This window comes from Fundulus heteroclitus, chromosome 19 (assembly GCF_011125445.2).
Source record: "Fundulus heteroclitus isolate FHET01 chromosome 19, MU-UCD_Fhet_4.1, whole genome shotgun sequence".
Taxonomy (NCBI): Eukaryota; Metazoa; Chordata; class Actinopteri; order Cyprinodontiformes; family Fundulidae; genus Fundulus; species Fundulus heteroclitus.
The window spans coordinates 21,075,216-21,081,435 of NC_046379.1; positions in this window are offsets into that span (position 1 = coordinate 21,075,216).

Sequence of the window (6,220 nt, forward strand, 5' to 3'; positions counted from 1 at the left end):
GTGTCATTGGCCTAATTGGATGAGCGTGGTTGGTGTGCAACAGCAGCAGCAGCGTGTGGGGACAACAGGGTTGTGGTTGACTAATTAAGATCCAACCGAAGGGCGGAGGGTGCATCCAAAGTCTTTGTCGGACACCCCAGCAGAGGAGGCAGGCTGCAAGACCTCTGGCTGTCAAAAGGCATCTCTGTCTCCAGCAGAGTAGTCACTCCAGGCTCAGGCAACATCCGCTGTCAACGTCACGCCATCGCCATGGCAACCGTGCTGGGGACAGCATCCCCCCTCCTGCCTGCAGATGTCAGAGAGTTAAGAGGTGTGAGTAAATGAGGAGCCGGAGACCGATCGGCAGGCGCCTCTGTGGGCTTTTGTTTTCTGGCAGCGTGTCAGCGTCAACAGTCAGGCTGACGGAGGTCATCTGGGGTGTCTTCACACCAAGCCTGGAAAAAGTATTCACACCCCTTCAGGTTTCCCGCACTCTGTTATGTTCCAGGAACAAACTACAGTGTATTTTATTGAGATTTTATGTGATAGAACAACGCGAAGAATAGCTGAAGCGCATGAAAAAAGAACCCTAAATGATTTTCAATTTTGCATAGAATATGATGTAATATTCTATCCATTTTAATAATTTTAATAATCTGAAAAGAGCGATGTAGATCCAGCCCCCAGAGTCAATAACTGCAGAACCATCGTTTGCTGCAATTAAAGCTGCAAATATTTAAGGGGTATCTGTCTAGCAGTTACAGTACGCACATCTAGAAACTGAAATGTCTGCCTGTTTCTCTTTTTGAATAGCTGAAGCCCAGTCAGACTAGTTAGATGGCATCTGCGACACTCACATTTAAGGTGTTGCCAAAAGTTCTCCATTTGATCGAGGTCCAGACTTTGACTGCACCAATCTAAAACAAAGGTACGCTTTGATTCGTACCATTCCATTGTAACTCTGCCTGAATTATTATGGCTGTTGTCCCACTGGAAGGTGAACCCACATTCATGGGGTTTGCAGCTTCTGACATGTTTACCTCCATGATTGTTTAGCTCCCATCTCTCTTCTCATCAAAAAAAAAAACACCCCAACGATACGATGCAGCCACCACCATGCCTCAAAAGGAATGCTGTGTGCAGGGTGATGCGCAGTGTTACCTTTCCACCATACATAGTGCAGTGCAAGTCCATTTATATAGCACCATTCATGCACAAGCCATCCAAAATGCCCTGTGAAATGAAAGTAAAGACAAACAATGAAGAAAAATAACCCTTTTAGTTCTGCTTAAAAAGTGAGCCCAAGGCGTCAAACACATAAACGTCAAGCATTAAAAAGCACATTTTAAGTGCATATTCCAATCCAAAGTTAAATAAGAATTTAAACAGAAATATAAACTGAATGAAAATTTCTTGAAAAGGTCAAAATGTGACAAGTAAAAATCAAAAAGATAAATATGTAGAACTTGAAAGTATGGGGGAAATGCAGAAAAAAGCAGAAAGCAAGGAAAGCAGAGGCCACTTGCCTCCCCAGCTATGAGAAATCTATTCCTTTGTAGGACAAAAAGTTCAATTTTAATCTGATCAGAACATCTTCTTCCACATATTTGCCCTGTCACCGTCATGGCTTGTAGCACACTAGAGAAGGAGCTTCTCGTGACTTGCTCTCAACTATGGGATTGTTTTTGGCTCAAAGTTACATGTATAGTCCACTGCAAATAAATTTACTCTTAACAAATTTTCCCACTGGAGGGACGGATCTCTGCAGCTCCTCCAGAGTTACCACTGACCACTCGGCATGAGATTATTTGTTCTCCTTGTCTTGGTAGGTTGAAGGTGTAGTAGTTTTTCCATATTCAGACGGCTGAAAGACATTTTACTTTGAGATGTTGCTTTCTAACCTAACTCTACTTCAAACCTCTCCACAACCTTCTCCCTGACCGGTCTGCCGTGTTCCTTGGTTTTTATGATGCTATTTGTCCTTTAAAATTCTCTGACTGACCTCAGACATGCCTTGACAGAACCGCCATACATCATTCACCGATTAGATGACTTCTGAAGACAGTCGGTTGCACTATATTTTAATTTTGAGCGTTAGAGTATAAGGGGCTGGAGGCATATGTTGTTACTCGTTTCAGATAGTGATTTGTTAAAAAAAAGGAGAACTTTGTATCATTTTCCTTCCCCTTCACAATCAAGCTATATTGTTCTCTGCGTAGGTCCATCAGGAAAAGAAAATCTCAATAAAATACGTCAAAGTTAATTAAACATTAAATATAAAAATAACAACAACAATATACACTGCTCAGTTCAAATTTTATTATGAAAATCATTTTGCAGATTTGATTATTGTCATCTACATATATATATATATGTATTTATATTTATATATGCTAGTTTCCATTATTCAGAGGATGCATCAGCACAGTATATCTTAATAGGAAGACTATTGCTAGAATAAATATCTATACATTAAAATTGGCTGAATGAAAAAAGTCCCAAAAACAGAGAGAGAGAGAGAGAAAAAAAAAACATCCTTACAAAAGCAAAAAAGTGCTAAAAACAAATAAACCATTTGCCAAAATCAAACCCATAACTGCTGAAAAATAATTGTTTTTTTTTTTTGTTGTTGCTAAAATTACAAAGATGTGTTTCACAGTTTGTGTCCTTGTTCTCATGCTGGCTGGAACACCAATAGGGACCATGCAGGAATGAAGGGCCAGAGCGACAGGATACTACCAAACTACAAAGTCAATATGCCACCGCTTCACGTCCCGCACTAAACAGCCCGTGTGGATCTGAGGTGATCATACAAGATAGTGGAGATGTCAGCAAGGGTCCGTGGACTTGCTTCTTTTTGTTCCCTGTAATCTCCATCCTGCAGCACTGGCTTTTAGTCTTAAACTCAGCTGAACAGGACTAGGAACTGGCTTTTGGTTGGGAGAGAGAGGCCCAATAAACTGCAACGTATTTTGCCTTAATTAAACGTTTCTGTGCTGCTTTGGGAGACCAAAGTGTGGGAAAAAAAAGCCCCATTCGGCTGTGCATTGTGAAACCTTTTATGAGCAGAAAGTACCCAGTGACATGTGGCCAAGCCACCGTCCCTACATCAGTATCTGTTTCCCACAAATGACCATAGAAACCAAAATTGTTACTTTTATCAATTAAATAAATAATCAAATAATACTGAGACTTTATTGTGATAATTTCCATTTAATCAAACTAATTAAAGTTTCACAATGTTGCTGTGTTTGAGCTATATTTTGATAAAAACTAATACTTTTTTGACTCTTAGCTGCTGTAAAATGTGCAGTTTACTAATCCATATTGAACATTTTAGGTCTTTGTAGATTTCCCTTTTCAAAGATAAGTAATTACTGTAATTGTCTATTGGGAACATAAATCCATGTCTGATCGGACAGTAAAAACCTACCTTCACCCCAAACTCACCCCAAATATCCCTTCACTCTCCTCACCCGTCTTAGAAATATTCAAACCTTTGAACATTATTTACAGCTATCTACAGTCTGATTTGAGCAGGATCAGTTTTTTGTCGCAGACACACGCGAAGCTAAATGAGGGTGAGCAAAGCTGCTTTTTTAAACGGGGTAGATTCTTAACAAACAGGGGATGTCGGGCAAAGGGACAAAAGGGGTGAAGAAAAAAAAGTAGGTGAACAAATTAGGTTTTATAATGTGAAAAATTGTGTTTTTGCAATTGTTGCAGATTTGCATGGGATGTAAATTATTTTTTAAAATCCTGGTCAGAAGTTTGAACATAATCTTGATGCAGTCTAACCGGTTTTGTACCTTTAGTATGTTTTTTTATAAAAAGAAACACTTTATTAAAAGTGGTAACAATTAAAAGGTGTTTATTTTGTGCCCTTTTTCTTGGCTCCGTCTACTGGTTGCTTTTTAAAAGTGCATTTAAGCTATTTAAAGATTGCAGATTTGATCTTACTGGGATATCTGCCCTCACTGCTGGATAGTTTAAAGATCTACATTGTTTTCCTCTCAAGCATTTTTGAGTTCTGATTCATTACCTTGCCAGTGACTGACAACCTTCACCTGAAACTTTATTTTCTGACTTCGGGTCACATTTTTCTTCTTACTGATCCCATACAGATACTGTTGTCATACAGACAAACTAATTTAAAGGTATTATTCCAAAACAGTCCAATTTAAGCCCTTTGGATGTCAGAACAGTGGGATAAAATATAACAAACTGGTTTATTTGCATCAACTTCCTAAGACATTATTACTCCAATTCCGGGTAGACAATATTTGGAAGCAGGACTACACCTCCATCGTGGCCGTTGTGGGTCTCCGTGAGTAATGTTGTGTTGCACTGGATGTCCCGTGCAGAACCTGCAGGCATTCTCCAGCTGTTCTAACACATGATTAGTTAGAACAGCAAATGCAACACTCAGGTGTGCACATGAACCACTCAAGCATGCCAGTGTGCACGAATGATAAAAAGGTGACTGAGTGCACATAGATGGATGCTCTCATTGTTACTCAGACACATAAACTGATAACTGAGATGAGACAAATCATGATTCTTTCAAGTATTTAACCTGCTCAGTGCACAAACTTAGCAGATGCTCCACATGAACACCGTTTTTTCTTTTTTTTTTTTAACTTTGGGGCCCAACTGAACCCCTACACAGTCCACGGCGAGCAAAGTTGAATTTCAGATTTTCACACAATGTCTTTTAATGCGTCAATAGCCCAGCTGCCTCCCTCGCTCTCCTGTTTTGCCATCCATCCAACTCTTACATGCTGCCTCATATCATGTTCCATGCAGGGACGTGTATAATGCCAGTCTCCTGTTAACGTCAGCAGAACAGCAGATTGCACAAACATGCGCACACAACCTGGCATTTGCGTAAAGCAGCCAGGCGTATCAAGCTGATTTTTATGCAGTGCGTGCCTCTATTAGATTTGATCATCCTCCAGAGGTGGGCCTGAAAATCATTGCAGGTCTTTTGTTCATTCTTTTTTTAGGATTACCACATGCTCTGCTGGCTGCAACCCATCTATCTGGCGTCAGAAAAACTAAATATTGGAAACACAATTTAAATAAAATGTGTTCTTTATATATATATATATATATATATATATATATATATATATATATATATATATATATATATATATATATATATATATATATATATATATATAAAAGCATCCCTGGCCTCTAACATGTAAAGGGTACGTTTTACAAGGTAATTTTGGAGTTTCAGAGGACCTCACATTAGTGCAAAGTACAACACAGCAATAACAACAAATACATTCAGAAAAAAATTATAATAAGTAGTAACAGCCATGAAGTGAAACCTTTAGTTACATATTCACATTTGGATCTAACTGATAAATCTGAAAGAGCCGATGCATCAATAGCAGGATGATATGAGCAGTAATATTAAACCGAAAAGAACAGTACATTGCAACCACAGTACCAGCACTTCCTGCCCACTAAGTGTTTCCTTCCAGAAAGAGAGTGATATAGCATTTTTTGACACGGGCAACATCTTACTTGAAGAACTTTTCAGTCCACGATGATGATGCGTATTTACAATAACTACGCATTAAGAGCGTGTTTGGGTACGCACACGGGTCATTTCACTCTATGCTTATAAATGTGCCGATTAATCAGGCAAGTCTTCAAGTAAAATGTCCCCCCTCCCCCCTAAAGTGCTCGGTTGTTGATCCTGCTGCACATAAACACGGAGGTGGAGACAGACGAGAAACAGTTGCTGTGCTTATTCCTTTTTGTTGTTGTTGTTGTTTTTCTCTCCCAAAGAGGAGGGAACACTGTGAAAATGGGTTGTCATCTGTGTCTTTGGGTTTAAAAAGCATACAAGCAGATTATCCTCCACACTAGTTGTTGTTAAAAGTCTAACCTGAGAAAATGGAGAGAAAGTGAACAAATAATCTGGATCACCCAGCTCAGATTACGCTCTGCAAACACAGCCAACCGATACCCTGTTGCTCAGCAGAACCACAACTTCATTGTGCCTGTGTACTGGAGAAATAAAACAATGACACTGAGAGTGACCTTTGATGGTATTACACAAAGAAGACGAAAGATATTCAAACGATAGAAAAAAAACAAACATCAAGAATGCACAGAAAGATATATTGGTAAAAAGTATTGTGCTTTCCGCTGTCCTGTGTACAATATTAAGAGCTCCTGCATGAAAAGGGTGTATGTGTGTGTTTGTCTTAATATATGT